The sequence below is a fragment of the Nycticebus coucang genome, chromosome 9 (assembly GCF_027406575.1).
Source record: "Nycticebus coucang isolate mNycCou1 chromosome 9, mNycCou1.pri, whole genome shotgun sequence".
NCBI classification, from domain to species: domain Eukaryota; kingdom Metazoa; phylum Chordata; class Mammalia; order Primates; family Lorisidae; genus Nycticebus; species Nycticebus coucang.
Window position 1 is genome coordinate 98,053,425 of NC_069788.1, and position 22,763 is coordinate 98,076,187.

The window sequence follows — 22,763 nt, forward strand, 5'->3', positions numbered from 1 at the left end:
GAAGAGTATAGGCATATGTGGCACACTTCTTAAACTGATTGAAGCTATTGATGACAAACCCTCAGCTAATATTTTACTAAATGGAGTAAAACCAAAAGCTTTTCCACTTGGATCTGGAACCAGACATGTTTGCCCTCTGTCACCATTACTATTCAACATAGTGCTGGAAGTTCTAGCCAATACAATTAGACAAGAGAAGGAAATAAAGGGCATCCAAATGGAAGCAGAGGAGGTCAAACTCTCCCTCTTTGCTGACGACATGATCTTATACTTAGAGAACCCCAAAGACTCATCCCTTTAGATTTTTAAAATATTTTCCATCCCATTTTCTCCCCTTCCACTTTTATCTGCAGTGAAGTTTTGCTATTGTATTTTCTATTCTTAAAATGTCAGTCTTACATCTTAGATTTTTTTTTATCATTAAATCATAGCTGTGTACATTAATGTGATCACGGGGTACCATACACTGGTTTTATAAACAGTTTGACACATTTTCATTACACTGCTTAACATAGCATTCCTGGAATTTTCTTAGTTACTGTGTTAAGACATTTATATTCTACATTTGCTAAGTTTCACATGTACCCTTGTAAGATGCACCACAGGTGAAATCCCACCAATCACCCTCCCTCTGCCCATCCTCTCCCTCCCTCCTCTCCCCCTCCCCCTTCCCCATATTCTAAGGTTATAACTGGGTTATAGCTTTTATATGAAAGCCATAAATTAGTTTCATCGTAGGGCTGAGTACATTGGATACTTTTTCTTCCATTCTTGAGATACTTTACTAAGAATATGTTCCAGCTCCATCCATGTAAACATGAAACAGGTAAAGTCTCCATCTTTCTTTAAGGCTGCATAATATTCCGTGGTGTACATATACCACAATTTATTAATCCATTTGTAGATCGATGGGCACTTGGGCTTTTTCCATGACTTAGCAATTATGAATTGGACTGCAGTAAACATTCTGGTACAAATATCTTTGTTATAATGTGATTTTTGGTCTTCTGGGTATATACCTAGTAGAGGAATTATAGGACTGAATGGCAGATCTATTTTTAGATCTCTAAGTGTTCTCCAAACATCTTTCCAAAAGGAATGTATTAATTCGCATTCCCACAAGCAGTGTAGAAGTGATCCCTTTTCTCCACATCCACACCAACATCTCTGGTCTCGGGACTTTGTGATTTGGGCTAATCTTACTGGAGTTAGATGAGGTGGAGCACAACGGGACAGATGTGTAGCCTACCTCTCCCAGGTCATCAGGTGAGAGGAAGGGAGGTCTGGACCTTTTCCTCATGTAGATTGTTGGTATGGACAGACAGACAGCTGGAGACGCGCAGTGAATTGGGAGATTGTTGTATATGAGGTGTAATTTAAAACCATGGACTGTATTGTGGAGATATTCCCTGCTTGGCTGTGCTGGCCGGCAGGCCCCTCCCTCACCAAGGACAGCAATTTGCAATTCCTGGCAAAACCCAATTGACGAAAATTTATTCCTGAGCCGAGTTTAGATAATTTTTTAAATTATGCTAAGTTATATCTAATTTTTCTCACTGTCTACATTTTTCTTTTTTTTTTTTATTAAATCATAGCTGTGTACATTGATATAATCATGGGGCATCATTCACTAGCTTCACAGACCGTTTACCAAGTTTCACATATACCCTTGTAAGATGCACCGCTGGTGTAATCCCACCAATCCCCTCCCCTCTACCCACCTCCCCCCTCCCTCCCCTACCTTTTCCCCTTCCCCCTATTCTTAGGTTGTAACTGGGTTATAGCTTTCATGTGAAAACCCTAAATTAGTTTCATAGTAGGGCTGAGTACATTGGGTACTTTTTCTTCCATTCTTGAGATACTTTACTAAGAAGAATATGTTCCAGCGCCATCCATGTAAACATGAAAGAGGTAAATTCTCCATCTTTCTTTAAAGCTGCATAATATTCCGTGGTGTACATATACCACAATTTATTAATCCATTTGTGGATTGATGGGCACTTGGGCTTCTTCCATGACTTAGCAATTATTAATTGGGCTGCAATAAACATTCTGGTACAAATATCTTTGTTATGATGTGATTTTTGGTCTTCTGGGTATATGCCCAGTAGAGGGATTACAGGATTGAACGGCTGATCTATTTTTAGATCTCTAAGTGTTCTCCATATATCTTTCCAAAAGGAATGTATTAGTTTGCATTCCCACCAGCAGTGCAAAAGCGTTCCCTTTTCTCCACATCCGCGCCAACATCTCTGGTCTTGGGATTTTGTGATATAGCCTAGTCTCACTGGAGTTAAATGGTATCTCAAAGTAGTTTTGATTTGCATTTCTCTGATGATTAAAGATGATGAGCATTTTTTCATATGTCTGAAGGCCGCGCGCCTGTCTTCTTCAGAGAAGTTTCTCTTCAAATCCCTTGCCCAGCCTGCGATGGGATCCCTTTTTCTATTCTTGCTAATGTGTTTGAGTTCTCTGTGGATTCTGGTTATTAAACCTTTGTCGGAGACATAACCTGCAAATATCTTCTCCCATTCTGGGGGCTGTTTGCTTGCTTTACTTACTGTGTTCTGTCTACATTTTTCTGTTCCTACCATACAGTTTATGAGTTTTGTCTAATTAGAACACATCCTGTCCTCTGAAATCTTTCAATTTACTTTTTACATTTTTTATCTCCCTTTGAAATATTTTAATTTCTCTTTGTTGTGGGTGTTGACATTTGGCATAACTTCATTGTCTGGAGAGGAATTATTCTTCTCTTGTATATTATTTATGCATTATATTAATGTTTTTGTGCCCATGTGAAAAATTGGTTGTATAAATTTAAAATGCAACAGTAGTGTACAAAACTGAAGTGTAATCTTTTTATATTGTCATGTATAAGTGGACTAACTTTTCTTTTTTTCTCAGAATAGTAGAGGGCTTTGGGGTAGATTAGCATGCTTCCTAGCTCTAGAATTCTCTCTTCTACTTATTTTGGAGTGTGAAAAAGTAATATGTGATTTCAACTCTTGAAAACCTTTGGCATGGATTTTCTCTAGTTTTCTATCTGGATTTTATCCTGTCTCTGTTGTACTAAAATGGAATTCTACTCTCAGCATTTTTTTGTATATTATTTTTTCCCCTCAATCTTGGCTTTACCCTGAAGTGAAACAATCATTGGCTGGTTTCAAACACAAATAGAAACCAAAAGTTTTCAAGAGAATATCTACTTAATAGACAAAATAGACTTTAAGTGAGAAAACATAAAAAAAATACAAAGGTCATTATATAATGATAAATGAGTCCATTAAGCAAGAACATATAACAATTTTGAAACATGGAAAGTCAGAGCTCACAGGTAAAAAAAAAAAAAGGAAATATTATTAAATATAAAGTGAAAGAAATAAATTCCAGAATTATAATTGTTAAGAGCTTCGACACCCCACATTCCACAATGGATGAACCTTCTAGACAAAAAATCAACAAGGAAACATGCATATTCTGCAAAACAGACCAAATGGACTTAACAGGCATTTACAACAGCTGAAGAATACATATTCTTCTCATCAGCACATGCAACATTCTACAAAACAAACCATATGGGTTAGGCGTCGTGGCTCACTCCTGTAATCCTAGCACTCTGGGAGGCCAAGGCAGGTGAAGTGACTGAGCTCACAAGTTCAAGACCAGCCTGAGCCAGAGTGAGACCTTGTTTCTATAAATAGTCAGGCATTGTGGTGGGGCCCTGTAGTCCCAGCTACCTGGGAGGCTGAGGCAAGAGAATTTCTTTATCCCAAGAGTTTGTGGTTGCTGTTAGTTCACAGAAAAAGTCTCAACAAATTTAAAAAAATCAAAATTATATGAAATGTCTCTTCAGAACTCCATGGTTAAAATGTGATATCAATAACAAGAGAAACATTGGAAACTATAAATCTACAGAACATAAACAACACACTTCTGAACAACTGATTAAAAGACAAAAGTAAGAAATGAATCAAAAAATGTCCTGAAAGAAAGGAAAAGGGTAACACATTATACACAAACCTATGAGATACAGTAAAAACAGTGATAAAATGTAAGTTTGTATCAATAAACACCTTCACAAAAGAGTAGAAATATTATAAATAAGCAATGTAATGATGCACCCCAAGTAATTAGAAAAGAAAACAGAGGGAAAGAACAAAACAGAAACGGTAAAAGCAATACAAAGGATAATTAAACAAAAACTCGTTTCTTTGAAAAAGTAAACACAACTTATAAACTAGTTAGACTAACCAATACAAAATAAAAAATAAAGTCAGAAATGAATATATGACTTTACAACTGATACTAATTAGATACAAAGGTTCATGAGAGATAATTATTAACAATTATATGCTAAAAAAATAGGAAAACCTATGGGAAATGGATAAATTTCTGGTCACATACAAGCTATCACAATGAAACCAGGAGGAAATATAAAATCCAAACAGATCCATAATGAACAATAAGATTAAATCAGGAATAGAAAATCTTCCCCAAAAGAAACACCCTGGACTAGAAATGTTTTACTGCTGAATTCTAGTAAGATTATAAAAAAAGAGCAAATACCAATTTTTTTCTCAAACTATTTCAAAAAAGTTGATGAAGAAGGAATTTTTCCCAACTAATTCTATGACATTAGCATTGCCCTGATACCAAAACTAGATAAAGACATAGCAAGAAAAGAAAATTACAGGTCAATATCTTCGATGAACATAAATGCAAAAATCCTCAATGAAATAATATCAATATCCAACAACAAATGAAAAAGATAATGCACCATGATCAAGTGGAATTCATTTTAGGGATGCAAAGATGGTTCAGCATGTTCAAATTAATAACTGTGATATGTTAAATCAATAGGATTAAGGACATAAATCATACGATCTTCTCAATAGGTGTAGAAAAACATTTGATAAAATTCAGCACTCCCCTTTATAATAAAAACTCTTAATAAATGAGGCATAGAAGGAACATACTTTAACATAATGAAGGTTATATATGACAAACCCACAACTCACATCATACAGAATGGAAAAAAGCTGAGTCTTTTCCTCTAAGTACTGGAACAAGGCAAGGTGTCCATTTTCACCATCCTGATTCAACATCCTACTGGAAGTCCCAGCCAGACCAATCAGGCAAGAGAAAGAAATAAAAGAAACACATTTTGTAAAAGAGTATGTAGAATTGTCCTCCAAGTAGACAGCATAATCTTATACTTAGGTAAACGTAAAGAACCCACCAAACATCTCTTAGAACTGATAAATGAATCCAGGGAAGTTGGAGAGTCACAATAAACATGCAAATGTCATTTATTTTTCTATACAACAACAAAAAAGTGGCTGAAAAAATTAGGAAAACAATTCCATTTACAATAGCTTCAAAAAATTATGTAAGGATAAATTAAACCAAGGAGATTACAGATTTCTACAACAAAAACAACAAAATTCTAATGAAAGAAAATGAAGAGGACAGAAGCAAATAGAAAGACATTTTATGCTCATGGATTCAAATAGTTAATATTGCTTCAAGGACTATAATACACTAAGGAATCTATAGATTAAATGCAATCCTTATCAAAATACCAAAGAAATTTTTCACAGAACAATAATATATAACTACAAATAGCTAGAAGCATATTAAATACACCCAAGCAAAGAAATGATAAATGTTTGAGATTTACTAATTACTCCAATCACATTACCATACATTTTATATATCAAAATTTAACTCTGTATGCCATAAGTATGTTCAATTATATGTTAGTTAAAAATTAAAATAGAAAACAATTCTTAAAATTTGTATAGAACCTCAAAAGACCCAGGATAGCTAAAGCAATCGTGAGCAAAAAGAACAAAGCTGGAGGCATCGCAGTACCTGACTTCAAAATATCCTAGAAAGCTATATTAACTCAAATAACATGATAGTAATATAAAAACATACACATAGATTCATAGAACAACACAAAAAACACAGTAATAAATTCACATGTTTATTGACTTTGGAAAAAGTCACCAAGAACATCCCCTGGGGAAGGACATACTCTCCAACAAGTAGTGCTGGGAAATTGAATATGTATGTACAAAGTTATGGAACTAGAACTCTTGTCTCTCACCACACACAAAAACAAACTCAAAATGGGTGAAAGACTTAAATTTAAGACCTGAAACTCTAAAACTACTAGAAGAAAACATAACGGGAAACACTTGAGGATGTTAATATAGGCAAAAATTTTGTAACTAAGACTTCAAAAGCACAGACAATAAAAATAAAAATATACAAATGGGAACTTCAAATGTTCCTGCACACACACAAAAAATACCATCAATGGAATGGAGAGACAATCTTATGATGGGATAAATAAGTTGCTAACAATTCCTCTGATAAAGGACTAATATTCATATATATAAGAAACTCAAACAGCTTAATACAAATCATATTAAACAGTAGGTAAAGAATCTGAGTAGATATTTTTCAACAGAACATACACAAATTGTGAATAGGTATATGAAAAAACGTTCAGCATCACGAATCATCAGGGAAATGCAAATCAAAACCAATAGGAGGTATTATCTCACTCCAGTAGGAATGTTTTTTACCAGAGACAAAAAAAAAAAAAATGATGATATGGATCAAAGGGAACTTTGCTTACTAGATACAAATTTTGCTTACTAGATACAAACACATACTTAGAGGAATAAGTTCTAATGTTCTGTTGCAGAGTAGAGAGAACGTAGTTAACAACAATTTATTATATATTTGAAAATATTAATATTTAGAAGATTTATAATGTTCCCAGCCCAAGGAAATGGTAAATGTTTGAGATGGTTGATATTCTGAATGCCATGATTTGATCATTACATGTTGTGTTTATGCATCAAAATATCACATTCACCCATAAATTTGCATAGTTATTATGTATCAATAAAAATTAAAATTATGCAAAATATATATAAAGTTACAGACAACTCAATAGCAAAAATCTAAATAACACAATTAGGAAATGGTCAAAAGATCTGAATGTACATAAATTTGGGGGTATGTTCTCACATTTAAAATTCTTCCTGAATTATCTTACTCAGTAATGGTGATGCATCAGATATTATATCTTTGCTTCTTTCTTCCAGAGCTTTAATTTTTTATTCTTAGATTTGATAAGTTCTATAAAGAACTATGAGATAGAAATGATGATTTTCATCTGGTTCCTATTTTGAAAAAATGCATCAAATGTTTCAAACTGAAATATTGTATTTATTACATGCCTTTGATAGACCACTATTTGTGTTAAGAGACTTTCAACTTTCATTCTATACCATATTTATTAATATGTTTTCCTCAAATGGCATTTATTCCTTATTCCTTAACTTTTTTTTTTTTTTTTCCAGTTTTTGGCTGGGGCTGGGTTTGAATTCGCCACCTCCGGTATAAGGGGCCAGCGCCCTACTCCTTTGAGCCACAGGTGTCACCCTATTCCTTAACTTTTATAATACATTAAAGTCCCATAAGAAACTTAACTATTATTTTAAAGTAATATCTCCAGAACATCAGAATGCCTGGTGCATAATATATGCATAGCTGTTCAATAAATATCTTTAGGTGAATTAATTTTTCCAGTGTTACTTTTTCTATTAAGATGTTCATATTTTTATTCTGTTAATATGGTGAATTATTTTATGAAGTATTCTAGCAATAAAACTTCCTTACACTTTTGGGACTAAATTTATTTCATAATGGTATGTTACATTTTATATAATATACATATATATAACATGTATATTACTGAATTTAATTAGTTAATATATGCTTAAGATATTTTGCATCTTTGTTCAAAAGCGAGATGGAACTTGACTTTTGTGTATCATCCTTATGTAGTTTGGTATAAAATAATTCTACTCTCACAATATAGGTGAAACTATTCCCCCATTTTCATTCTATGAAAGAATTTATATATGACACAATTACACATGTTTATTATGAGACTGAACAAATATTTGCACATGGTCTGTTGTATGAATCAACGTTTAATTACTAATTAAGATTCTGTTTTTGTAATAATCTTAGGGCTAGTCATGTTTTACATTTCTTCTTGTGTCATTTTGGTAAGTTATGTTTCTAGAAAATTACCCCTTTGGTCTTTTCAAATTTATTTAAATGAAGACCATTATCTGCTCTTATGTTTAAAATACAATTGCGGTACACATTTACAGTCTCTTTTTAAATTTCCAGTGTTATTTTATTACTTTGATTCTTGTCTTTATGAATCCTATGATTATTTGTTCTTTAACCAGAAGAGCTTAAAGCATAATTCCTAAAACCTCTAATTGGTAGAAAATTTGCCTGTATCCTGTTCTCCTAGGAAAATAGAAAAACTTAAAAATGTCAATAATATAAATAAGAGGAAGTTAAATTGAACTATAGGCTTTCTTTCTGTATAAAATAGAATCACTTCTTTATTTCAAAGGAGGCTTACTCTTCTTGAAAAAACATAAAATAAACAAAAGCTACTTGTCTCGGAGTGAGCAAGTGCCTAGGCCTAAGTGAGCAAGTGCCTAAGTTTGAGATTGTTGTGATCACTCTTTTGTATGTTCCTTTCAGAAACTCACTACCATGGCAAGGCACAGTTAAATTTCTGGAGACCAGAGGCTTGTTTAGCACATATTGATGTTACTCCCATGGTGACTTAAAGGATGTTTGCCCTTCCTCTCATCCCAGGGACAGATAATCAAAGTTCTGTACCTTTGAATCTTTAGGTTTGTAATAAAGCTTCGTTATTTATCAGGATGATTCAGTGCAATTTTACCTAAAAATACACATAGAAGGCAATGTGCTTTGGTAAGGAACCACTTTATATTCTGCCCCACATTTGCCTTTCTTCCAATACAGTTTCACAGCCAGAACCCTGATTCAATTCTCACCCCTCAGGCCCTGTCTATAAACATGGTCTTGTTTATTCGTTGAACACACTATCTATTGATTACCTCCCCTGCAGGCTCTGTGCTTGCTCCTGTGACAACGAAACTGAAAATAGAATAATTAGTCACCCCCTTCTATGTTCTTAATGTCTACCTGGTCAACTTGTCTTAGGCTTCCTGTGTTCTTATCTGCATATTTGGATTGAAATGAATGTCAAAAATTATGATTTTGACCCTATTATGTCCTTATAGTAAGCCTGTACTATTTCCCTTTCTCCAACTAAAGACATGATTTTTAAAGAAATGTTCTAAATCATCTTCTAGCCTTGCCTTGTTATATGACTCTTCTCAGAAAAGTGTCCTTTGATGTTTAGTGTTTTCTTGTTAAATTCTCAAAGTATTTTGGCATTTCATTCTGTGTAAAAGAAAATCTAGCTCATTCATTTACTTAACAAGCTTTTATTACATACCTGCTAAATGCTACCCACTTGGCACATGAAAACAGTCACAATATTTGCCACCATAAATAGATACAGTGAAAGACAAATAATGACAATGATGACAAATGATATCAAAGTAAAATGCATGAGCAATGAGAATTACTACTTAAAAAACTAAAAAGTCTGAGTGACAGAACTGTTTCTTGAGGAAATGGCATTTAAACTGAAATCTAGTAAGAGTTGGGTGATTACCCTGGAATACAGTAGTGCAAATAGATCAAGATATCTCTGTGAATTTTCTCAGATAGGAAATTAACTACAGTATTGAACCAAAGGGACTGAAAACTTCCAATTCAACGTTTTCTCCTTTTAAGTAGACTATTTTTTAGAGCAGTTTTATGTACATGACAACACTGAGTGGAAAGCCAATTCATTTTTCAATTCAATTCCAAATGTGACATTTACCATAGTGTGTGGAAATAAACCGGACTTAACATTCCTTGATTATTAAACACCTAAATTTTTTTTAATTTTTTAAATTCTTAAATACTTACAGATGCAGAGAAATTTAGGCAGAGTAGTATGGGCAAGCCATATGGATTTTATTTTCCATGTGATGATGAACCAATCGCTGGTAAAAGCAGGAATGAGGAAAATGAGGAAAGTCAAACACACCAGCAGTTAATTTGTTGACTATAACCTAAGACAGACACAACTCTGCTAGCCTCAAATCCCAGTGGCTTACCCCAGAGAACATGTATTTCTTCCTCAGGTTATCTATTCCACTGGATCAACAGGAGGGCTCCGAGCAGAGTGGTTACACAGGAATCAGAAAGAGCCACTGAAACCAATGTGCATTCCATGTGTGATTCTGCAATTACCATCGCAGAGAGACAGCAGAGCACAACTGGCATCTTGTTAATTCAAACTTCCAGCCGGAAGGGATACATCACATCTTCCCATGTTTGCCAAAGCTTGTCATACCCACCTAACTTCAAAGAGGCAGGACCCATAGTCTTACTCTTGGCCCATAAAGAGGAGGAGATTTGAGAATGTCCCAAGTGACTATGAAAGTGACCATTAATGTACTCTTTCACAGAAAATAGAAAAATCTATGACTCCATTTAATAAGCGGTCACATTTCATTATGCTGATTTATTAAATGAATAATATGTGCTGGGTCTGTTTGTTGGCTTAGCACTGTGTAATGCTGTATGAAAATAAATATGTGCACCAGGACACACACACACAGTGCAATAGGATATTGCTTCTTTTTGTTTGTTTCTACTGGACAAGAAAGAAAAACTGTTGATTGTTTCTTATGAATGAATATACATGTATCATCATTGTAATTCTAGTGGGACAATTTACTATGGTAATAGCTTTTTGTCCCTAGAAATGACCTGCTGAAACTAGTTAGGCCTTTACTACCTTTATCTCTAGCACAAAGGTTACTATCTTACAATGGGGCTCAACTCAGGCTTATTTTACTACTTTCCAAACAAGAGAATAGAGTAATATTCATAGTAATCAAAATAAAATGTCTTCATTATGATATGACTATACCATTGGTCTGTGGAACTTCTCACTGAGTCTGTCACTTAAACCCCTGAGGGATGAGAAGATTGATAACTTTCCCAAACTGATGTTCTTATGCAACACTATGGTAGTAGTAATAAAACACAGCCAGCAGGTACTTTATACACATTTATCTCATTTACTTCCCACAACAAGGCGGTAGTCAGTAATGGGTGGAAACCAAATTTGAACACATCCTATCTGACTACAAAGCCAAGCTTTTAATCTATCGCTTTTCTTTTTTTCTTGTTTGAAGCAAGATTTGTTAGTAGACAAATGACTCAAATCAAAACATTATGGTCACATTCTAAGCTAGATAAGAAACATTAACCCCATCCTGCTCCAAAATATATTTTAATCACTTAAAACCCTCAGAGATTAATAGACAATAGAAGAAAATTTTTGGTAGATATAGACAGTGACTTTGTCTTAGGGACAGGTAGTTTATCTTCTTAAGATAGGGGTGGTGTGTGTGTGTGTCTGTTTCAATTTTCAGGTCTAATACTTTAACACATAGTAACTTTCTGGAGACATTAACCCATAAAGAGCTAAAACTCATAAAAAGCAAATGATTTTTCTGAAATATAAAATATACATTATACAAGATACAAACATAAAAGATACATTAAAAGCAAAACCATGGGTGGTGCCTGTGGCTCAAAGGAGTGGGGCGCTGGCCCCATACGCTGGAAGTGGCAGGTTCAAGCCCAGCCCCGGCCAAAAACTGCAAAAAAAAAAAGAAAACAAAACCACTCGCAATAGTGAATATGGAATCAAAGGACATTAGATTTGAAAATGATGCTAGCCATCACAGAAGGAAAAACTGAGTTTCATTGAAAGGGCTGAATTTTATATGTGAAAGGATAAATTTCCAAGTTGCACTGTTACCTTATATAAAAATAGCTTAACATTTCTCCACGAGATGTGAAGAGCCCCAATGAGCCACAGTGGGTCACTTATATATTTCTTCAGATAAATCATAGGACTTTAAATAAGTGTTTCTTAGTCTTAAGTAAAACCGTGAGGTAATGAAAGAATGCAAGCCTTCAGGACCCTGATGCCATATACGCCAGCTTTGTTATGACTTCAAAAGGAGAATGATTGTGTTTTCCTGAATCACAAATATGTACTCTTGCCCAAGAATGCAAGGAGAACTGAGCACTGAGAGAAAATGTTTCGTCAACCCAGATGCACTTGTAATGAATTAGAAAAAAATTCAAACCACCTCTGGCTAAATGAAATTGTGGACTTGCAATAGTTTTCTGACCCATATCCATCAAAATGTCAAAGCGATATTAGTAGACAGCAGGCATGCAACCTGGAAATAATAAGGCAACTATTGATCTCTTACACTGCTTGATCTGCTTTGGACAAGTGGGACACAGACCATATATGCACCCAGGAAGAGAAACATCATTTACAAAGAGCAGCATGCTGGACTGTTTTTCTTTCTGGGGGATCTTTTTCTGTTTACTAGAGGAACACACCTTGGTCAGTTTCTCAATCATCTGGTACTCACTGAATCTCTTTACCTTGGGATCCTGTAGTGGCAAATACAAGGCCATTGAAATCAATATTCCTAAAATTAAATTCCAGAGTTTAAGCTCATGCTTGAGAAAAAAAAATCTCAGATTCCTTTTTCTTTCATAAGTAAGATGAAGGGAAGAGTTAGTGTCTACTTCCTAAAGCATCTGTGAGAACTATGTGTGATATATTTAAAGAATACAGAAAGTAGTCAATCAATAGAAGCTCTGTCATCATCATGTTTAGTTAAGGCCTATGTTACATGAAACTGGCACACATAAAAATAACACACACATACACACACACAAAAACCATGTGTTTTGAAACATTTCTGGAAAAGAGAGAGAAAAAAAAAAAAGGAATGTAATTTAAAAAGAAAAGAAGTATCTCACTCAGCTACCAGAATATGCCTTAGGGTGTAGGAGAACCACAGTCATTTTACTTAAGTGAGCACCTTATAACTATTGATGCCAGAATCCCCTGCCTGTGAGCAAATCAAAGTAGAAGTTTCCCTTTCATGGTTGCTAAGTCTTCTAGTAATTTCTTAGATAGTAGATCTATGTTATTGCATTTAGAAAAAGCAAATCATTTTATCATAAGGACATTTGTACTAGGTTGTTTATTGCAGCTCGGTTTTACAATTGCCATACTGTGGAAACAACCTAAAAGCCCACCAACCCAGGAATGGATTAGTAAGCTGTGGTATATGTATACCATGGAATACTACTCAGCCATGAAAAAAGATGGAGACTTTATATCTTTTGTATTAACCTGGATGGAGTTGAAACACTTTCTTCTTAGTAAAGCATCATAAGAATAGAAAAACAAGAATCCAACATACTCAATTCTGACGTGAGGACAGTGGATGACCTAGGACATGATGGGGGTTGGGGGGAAGGGGGAAGAGGAGAGAGGAAAGGAGGGAGGGGGGTCATGGTGTGTGACACATCTATTATAGGTGGGACACAATTATAAGAGGAACTTTACCTAACAAATGCAATCAGTGTAACCTGGTTCTCTGCACCTTCAATGAATCCCCAACAATAAAAAAAAGAAGTAAAATTCAATGATGCTGAGTCATAAATTACTTCCTTTTGATATGGATCAGCTTTGAAGATTTAAGTTCCATATATATTCTAGCTGAACATGCTGAAGTCTTTATAGTCCCCTTCACAAATGGCTTTTCAAATAGTGTTAAGAGCTCATTTTGGAGGGGTCAGAAGGCAAAGAAAGCATGCATTTAAGATCTCATGGGAAGCGAAGTCACAGTCTTTATATCCCAAGTTCTCCATAACAATGTTCCTTCTTTAATATTTGGTGTTCTCTATCTTTGACCACATATACACAGAAAACGTTATGATGTAGTTTTTGGCAGTTGAATTTTATTATTCAATAAATGCTTATTTATTTATATATATGCACATAAATGCAATTGGAGATTTAAACTTTAGGTGATCCCCCATGAAAAGAATGCAATTCATATAAGTAAATAACATTCGGTCAATAAAAATATGTGAATGGTAATGTAAAAATATAAATGTTTCTAACATAATGAGAATAGTACTTAAATTTGACAGGGTAGATATGAAGCAGGAAAACTATTCCAGGCAGTCAGAATCACACACAAAAACCACTCAAGACAAGAAAAATAGTAAGGTTTCTAAAATAAAATGGAAGAGGTAAATGTCTGCCAGGTGTTATATTTTGCATATTTTGTTTCATTTTAGCCTCAAGGTAACTCAGCTAGGTACACATTATTCTACAGAAGGAGAAAAGGCTCAGGTATTTTCTGAATATTACACATTTACTTTGCTATAATAAGTATTCATCATTAGAGTACACATATTTCTATTCCAAAGTTAGAGGTTTTCATTTGTTTGTATGTTTTCCATTTATACCTAGAGTTCTCATTAGTATTTAATCCAACAACATTTTAAAAACTTGACTTTATTGGTACATAACTTATATTAACTTTGTCCACTTAAATTGTATGATTAAATGAATTTTGGCTGGGTGTGGAATTACACCTGTAATTCCAGCATCTGGGGACTCAGAAGCTTCAGGATTGCTCAAGGTTGGCAGTTGGAGACCAGCCAGGGCAACAAAGTAAGACCCTTATCTCCACAAATATTTTTTTAAAAAATATCCAGGAGTGATGACATGGGTGAGTCCAAAGGATTGCTTAAACCCAGAGTTGGAGGTTGCAATAAGTTGTGATCTTGCCGTTGAACTCCAGTCTGGGTTACAGAGTAGGACTCTGCCTAAAAAAGAAAAACACAGTTTTGACAGAAGCATATACTTTTAATCTACTTCTGCAATTAAGATACAGGTTTCCCTGACTCCTAAAAGATTTTTTTCATGCTTCTTTACAAGCTATCACCACCTTCGCCACCAGCTGGAGAGAACCACTTATCAGCTGTTTGACACTACACATGATTGTGAATTTTCTAAAACTTTATGAAAATGGAATTAGATAGTATTCTACTTGATGCTCCTTCTTTCACTTAACATAGTGATGGTGAGATGCATCCATGTTGTGGCATATATAAGTAGTTGGACAATTGGGGTTTGAGGAATTATATTCTATTGCATAGAGATACCATATATGCGCTATCCAATCAACTATAAACTTGAAATGTTGCTCAGGTTTGTTATTATGAATAATTCTGTTAAGAATATCTACATAAAAATCTTTGCATAGAATGCGATTTTTTAATTTTTCTTGAATAAATACCTAGGAGTTCAATGAATTATTCTTAGAATAATATATGTTTAACTTTTAAACAAATGTTCAAAGAGTTTTCAAAAGTAATGACATCATTTTACATTCCCTCCAGCACTATATATGACAGTTTCTACTGCTGTGTACTCAAGATAGCCATTGGCCTTATCAATTTTTTAATTATTAGCCATTCAGTAATTATAGTAATTATATCCCATTGTGGTTTTAATTGATTTATCCCTGATTGCCTAATAATAGTGATAGTCTTTTTTATTTGCTTATTCATCATTCATGTATCTTTTTTTCTGTAGTGTCTAATTAAGCATTTTATATATTTTTATATATATATATATTTTAATAGAGTTGTTTCTTCATTTCCTTATCAGAGCTCTTTATGTATTATGGATACACATCTTTTTTTCCCTTCATTAAGTCATAACTGTGTACATTAATGTATATATGGGGTACAATGTGCTGATTTGATATACAATGTGTATAGAATACTTACATCTGACTGATTAACACAACCATCTCCTCGCTTACTTATCTGTTGTGGTAAGACATTTATACTATATTCTTAATAGTTTTGAAATTCTTTTGTTTGATATTTTATTGTTAACATTTTCTCCAAGTCTGTCTTTGAAGTGTCTATTTTCTTTTTTCTTACAGTGTCATAACAAGAGCAAAGTATTTTAATTTTTAACATACCACTTATTACTTTTGATGATTATTCCTTTTCATATCATACAGGAAACTTGTCTAATGCCATGTTTTTCTTGTTACATTTAGTTAATTTTGCTTTTACACTTAGATTCAGGATCTATTTTGTGTTCAGTTTAAACTGTGAGGGGCAGGCAGTCAATAATAAATGGCTTTAGCTGTCTCCACACTTTATCTTTCAGAATTGTGATGGGCTTCCTACCTTTCCTTCTCCTCCCAATGCTGCTTCTTCTAGAATAGAGACAAGTAGTTGTTCCGGAGCTATTTGTTGAAAAGGTTTTCTTTTTTCCATTACATTATCTTGGCACCTTTGTTAAAACTTCATTGACTATACAGATGTGAATCTACTTCTGGATTCTTTATCGACATACTTGTGCCCCCCTATATCAATGATCAAAGCTGTGAATTAGTCTTGACAATAAGGTAGCTAAACCCTCCGATACACTTTGACTATTCTGTATTCTTTGCATTTCCTCATATTTTGGAACCAATTTACCAATTTAATCATAAAACTTCTGTTAAGATTTGATTAAGGTCACATTGACCTACATATGAATTTAAAGAAAATTTGCATTTTAATAATACTGTGTTTTTAGAGATAAACATATGTGCACATTTCCAGAGGTATTACATTTTCTGAGCAATATTTCTAAATTTTTAGAAGTGGGGGAGATTTTCTGTCTTACACATCATTTGGTAAAATTATTACTAAGAAAATGTTATATTTTGCTGTGCCTTCTTAATTAAAATTGTCTTTTAAATACATTGTTTAATTTTTTTGCCTGTATATTGATGTTTTAGACACAGTGCAATGCAACCAACTGTGTCCTGCAGTCAGGATAAAGCTGAACAAATAAGAAACCTGTTCTTTTCAAATTTTGACAACTTTCCACAAACAGCCTATTTGCTTCACTCTGTATAGCACTCACTTTTCTATTATTAAAAACGTATCTATTGGAGGAAAACACAGTCTTGGTAGCTTATGCCATCATGCTAGTAGCAGAGCTCTTTTCTCATTATTAGCAAACAGAAACTATGTAAGTAGTGTTTGCAGAAAGAAAAAAAAGAGTATTTAATTTAGTATCAAAAAACTAAATTCACAAATAATATAATTACCTAAGCACTTAAAAAAAGGAAATCAATTTTATCATGGCCTTAATGTTAAAATGAAAGATATATAAGAAGAAAATAATTAAGTGCAAAAATTATTTAGAAGATCCACCTTTTGTCTTGGAAAGATAAAGCTTGAAATTGCACCATTTCCCTCCTTAAAACAAGGAAAGGCCAGATAATATGATTTTTCTTAATGGTGTCAGAGAGCTGAGACAACAAGGCCATTAAGCGTCCAGGAACGTAAGGCAAGGGAGGTGTCTCCAAGAAGAGAAGGTACATAACTTTGACTCAGTGCAGCAGAGCTCAGAAAGAGGACCCCTGTATCAGGTGATTAAGAAGGATTCGGGTAAGATAGTTAATGCATTGCTAAAGCCAAATGTGGTCTAGCCTGAAGGAACTTCTTGGAACTTCAAACATAAATGCCATTCACCAGCTCTTTCCCATGAATCCCCACTGAGTGCTCACAAAAACATTGGGGAACAGGGTGAGAACCTGGAGAAAGCACCTGCAGTGGGAGGGCCTGGAGAAGGAGAGGACCTGCCATAGCAAGAAATACGCGGGTCCCAGATGGACCCTTCGCCTGAACTCTTCTAGGAAAGGAAAGTGTCAAAGTACTTGTGAAGTATTGGCAAACCAGACACCCAAAGGCACAGGGAAAGTTCAGTTGTGGCTAGGGGAAGGATAAAAGGAAAAATTCTCTGTACCTGGAGGAGGAGCAGATCCAGAACCAGAATCATTCTAGATCCAGAATCTAAATGGTCTCCTGTCCCTAGGAGAAAGGTAGACTTTACTCTTCTGCACAAGTCTCACCAAGGATGTGAGGCAGCTAAAGAGAAGAAAGCGTGCCCTCAAAACCTAGGAGTTCAGGGCATGCTCAGATCTGGGGCCAGAACAGACTTCCCGGTCCTAGTGCTGGGCTAATGAACATGTAGTCAGAAAATATCCTAATGCTGGAGGAAGGCTAGAGCATGGAGAGACTGTCCATTGAGGAGCAGGTGTACAGGGAAGACCAAAATAGACAGACAGGTCTTGGATAGTCCTGGTCTCCAAGGGACAATGGAGGAAATGTGTGATGGGAGAACACAGTGAAAGTAACTGTTAGCTACCTAGCACTGCAAAACAAATCTTCTCAAAACTTGGTGGCTTTAAACAGTGAACATTTATTATCACATAGATTCTGCGGATCAGGAATTCAGGAGTGGCTTGACTTTGTAGTTTCTGCTTAGATTTTCACAAGGTTATAATCGAATGTCTTCTGTGACTGTAGCTGCCTATGCCATGGAGTAGGGCTGGGGGCGTGATTCCAACAAGGATCACTTATATAGCAGGTCTCACATCCTCAGTTTCTCGCCTCTTTAACCAAGTAAAATAATCTGAAAGAATGTAGAAAAGGCTACCACAGTAATAAGATAACTCTGTTGCAGTGTATGATAAATATTAAAAAAAACATATTTTTATATCCTGTCAATAAAAGAAAATGAGAAACCTAAATAAAAGCAGTAGTGTTTACAGTGAAACCTTATGGGATGAATGGGACAGCATATGCAGAGATCTGAATGCTGAAAACTTCAACATACTTGCTGTAAACAAAACCAAACAAATCAAAAGACCCAAACACTTGGAGGGAAATATCATGTGAATGAATTGAAAGACATCGTTGATCTTTTCACTGTCCTCAAACTAGTTTGTGAATTCAATATAACCCTAATAAAAAATCAGCATATTTTCTTTTTCTCTTTTGAAATCATCTGGCTGATTCTAAACATTCTGTGGAAAAGCAATGGAAAAAAAAATAGTCAAAATAATTTTGACAAAGAAAAACAAAGTCAGAGGTCTGACGTTACCTTATTCCAAGACACAATAATCCAGATAGTAGATGCCAGCAAAGTGTAAATACTGGGACCAATGGGGGCCCAATAAAGACTCCAGAAGTGGAAACATACATATATGGTTAATGCATTTTGGACAAAGGTGCAAGGTACATCTGAGGAGAAAGGATATTGTTTTCTATAACTGATTCTGGAACAATTACAGATCCAAATGCAAAAATACTCTCATACCTCAGATACCTAAGCTCAGACCCTAAAATATAAAATTGCTAGAAGCAATCACTAAAGAAAAATGTTTTTGATCTTGGAATAGACACAAAATAACTAAAATAAAATACCTAAAGCGTGGCCCACAAAGGTAAAAAAAAAAACTTCATAAATTTGACTTCCTTAAAATAAAAAACTTTGATTCAAATGTTATTATTGAGAAAATGAAAAGCTACTAATTGGCAGAAAAAGGAAATTTAAAAACAAGTACTTAATAAAATATGTGCATCCAAAATATATTTAAAAATTTCCAAAATCAATAATGAGGAAAAGACGACTCAGTAAAGGACAGGACATATTTTTCAACAGTTCACAAATGAAGATATATATTTGTGAGGAACACATGAAAAGTGCTCAGCATTATTGGTCATTAGGCAAATTCAGATTAACAATGCTATGTGATTCAGTACATGTGGATTAGAAGCAATTTTTTAAAATCCCCATTAAGTCAAGAGCTGGTGAGGATGCAAAGAATACTCTCACATACTGGTGGTGAGAATGACTCTGTAAAACAGTTTAGCAATTTATTTATTTATTTATTATTGTTTCAGGTTCATTGAGGGTACAAAGAATTAGCTTACACTGTTTGCATTTGTTAGGTAAAGCCCCTCTTATAATTGTGTCCTGCCCCAAGGAGGCGTGCCTTACACTGTAACCCCCATCCCTCCCTCTCCTCCCCTCTCCCCAATCCCTCATTCCCCTGCCTCCCACCTTGAACTGATTGGTGTTTATGTGGGTATGTATTAGATCATTTACTGGCTTCACATTAGAATTGAGTATCTCAGCTCAATTTAGCAATTTCTTTAAAAGTTATTACAAAACTCAGCAATTTTACTCCTAGGTATTTAGGCAACATAAATAAAAGTTGACGTTCATACACGTGCACTCACACAAATTGTATATCAGTGTTTATCAGTGCTTCATTCATAATCCCAAACTACAATCAACTCAAATGCCTTTCAGTGGATGAAGAGATAAACAACTGAGCTAAAATCCTGGCTATTTAACTTCTCAGCATTGTGTTTTTGGGCAAATAATTAAAATTTCTGTGTGCCTCAGTTTTTTCATCTGGAATGATAATGTGACTCTAACTGGGTTTTGTCAGAGTTGAACAGCTTATCATTTGTAAAAATACCTACTTAGAATAGTGTCTTGCCTATACTAATAGGGTCTACAGGCTGTGTTAAAAGGCAAAAATAGCATTGCTGTGCTAGAAGAGCATTCTCTGTGGAGTCTGGCTCTGGGTTAAAATTCTATGTGTGTTTTTATAACACTCAACCGCAGGGACTTTACCTGGCTGTCCTCTCGGGAGAAAGCTGCCCCCAGTACAGCAGCGTTGGGGTACAGCCAGTACTTGGAGGTTCTGAAGAGAGTTGCAGTCAAAGCCTCAGGCCTCCTGGCTGATCATGCCCTTTCACTTCTTGTCCTTCTGCCTTCATTACCAAACTGCATCTCTTTATCAGAGTCCCTGGGGCAAAGGTTTTCTGCTGGCAGCTCTGCCTAGGCCTCTTCGAGGTGGAGGGGGGAAAATCCTGAAGACACTTTCCCCACTCTGACTCAAGACCCATCTCAGTGTCCAGAAAACTGCCTGACGTCTTGGGCTCCCTGAGCAGCAAGTTGGCCTCCACGTCTCTGCTGATACACCTGACTCTGGACCCTTCACCTGCGTGCTATTCTAAGCGGGGAAATGAAATAAAGTTCATATTTTCTCAAGTTTTAGACCTGTGGTCACACTATTGCAACAAGTGAGGCTTCGATCATTCATTTTTGGCTTGTTGCTTTAATCCACTGCCCTGCATTGGACAGCTTAGCTTTCTCCTAGCTCAGCTGAGACATTGAAAAGTTCTTGGTTGGGCGGCCCCTGTGGCTCAGTCGGTAAGGCGCCGGCCCCATATACCGAGGGTGGCGGGTTCAAACCTTGCCCTGGCCAAACTGCAACCAAAAAATAGCCTGGTGTCGTGGCGGGCGCCTGTATTCCCAGCTACTCAGGAGGCTGAGGGAAGAGAATCGCTTAATCCCAGGAGTTGGAGGTTGCTGTGAGCTGTGTGAGGCCACGGCACTCTACCGAGGGCCATAAAGCGAGACTCTGTCTCTACAAAAAAAAAAAAGAAATTCTCTTGGTTATAATTATTATAATTACTACTATTACCATGTACAATTATAAACAGTTTTTTTGTTAATGCGTATTGCTGGCCTGATATTTGAATGTGAATGTCCCACAGAACACTGAAAACATCATTGCTGTACTGGAGTGCGACGCGGTACATCAACACGGTGGACTATAACCACTAAACGCTATGAACGCTTAGAATCACAGTGACTATTAATAACACTTGATCTAACTTGAAAAATGTATCCCGGGGAAGAGGGCTCACTCTTGAGAACTAGCACTCTAAACTATTAACTCTTCTCAAAAGAGTCTCTGATTTTTTTTTTCATTTTTTCTCCTTAATAATTTTTTTATTAAATCATAACTCTGATTCTTGCTAGTAGCCTCCAGGGAAAATGACAAAGGAACACTGTGGGTGGCAGGCAACGTCCCATCTTTCTGCACTAGTTAACTAACCTCTTGACGAGAACTCCAAATTTATATATTCCCATTGTTATTTTTCTAGAAACTGGAAAGTCTAGTATTTAAAAACCTCTTGGTCCTTGAAGGCAAGATAATGCCAATTATTGACATTCAATAGCATTCAAATCTCCTTTAAACATTACTTAGAATGTCAAGTATACATCTATTTGCATATTTACTTTCTAAAAACATAGGTGTAGACTTTTAAAAAATTTTTCTTTCAGGTATACTTGGGCTGCAAGTTTTCACGTAATAGTTGAAAGTATATATTCACACAGGATAAATATCTAAGAACAAGGGAAATGGTTGGAATGAGTCTAACAAGAAGTCGACTTGGAAATCCAAACAGAAATGAGATTGTCATATAATTTCTTAAGTCCTTTGGAGAAAAACAGGGAAATTCATTTCACATAGGCTTTAAATGAAAACTACTTTGGGGGAATAAATACAGCTTTGATTTTTTTGTTTTTTTTTTTTTTTTTGCTGAATTTTGAAAACATTTCTTCCATATACTTGGAATTTTTAATAATATCTCAAATAGGCTGTATTAAAATTGTTTCCATGGTCAAGCATCCCAAAGCAAATTTCACACTTTTTCTATGATGGAAATAGCTTTTAAGTATCTGAGAAATCCCACCCCTGAGACTCAAAGCACCTAGATCTCAGCCCTGCTCATCTAGAGTGATATATTATTTGTCATTCAGTCATCAACAAACCATAAAGAAGTTTCTTCTAAATATTCATCCTGGGATAATGAATCAAGTAAAATAGATACTATTATTAAGAAATTAATAATCTAGTAACAAAGACATTATAGAACTGTATGATGAATGACATGTTACTACATAACGAAGGAGAAAAGTATTCTAAGAGTAAGATCAAGTAAGTGATGTGGGAGTTAAGGAATATAAGTTATTAGTGATGTCAAAAGGCAAAAGAGAGAATGGCAGAAAGTGGTAACTTTTCTGGAGTGGTAACTTTGGACAAGCAAAAGAGGATTTCACAGGTTGAAAGGCGATAAAAAAGAAAGAGGAAGATTATCATAGTTGATTAAGTACAGTATTTCCATAGTGAGCTCTTTGGAAC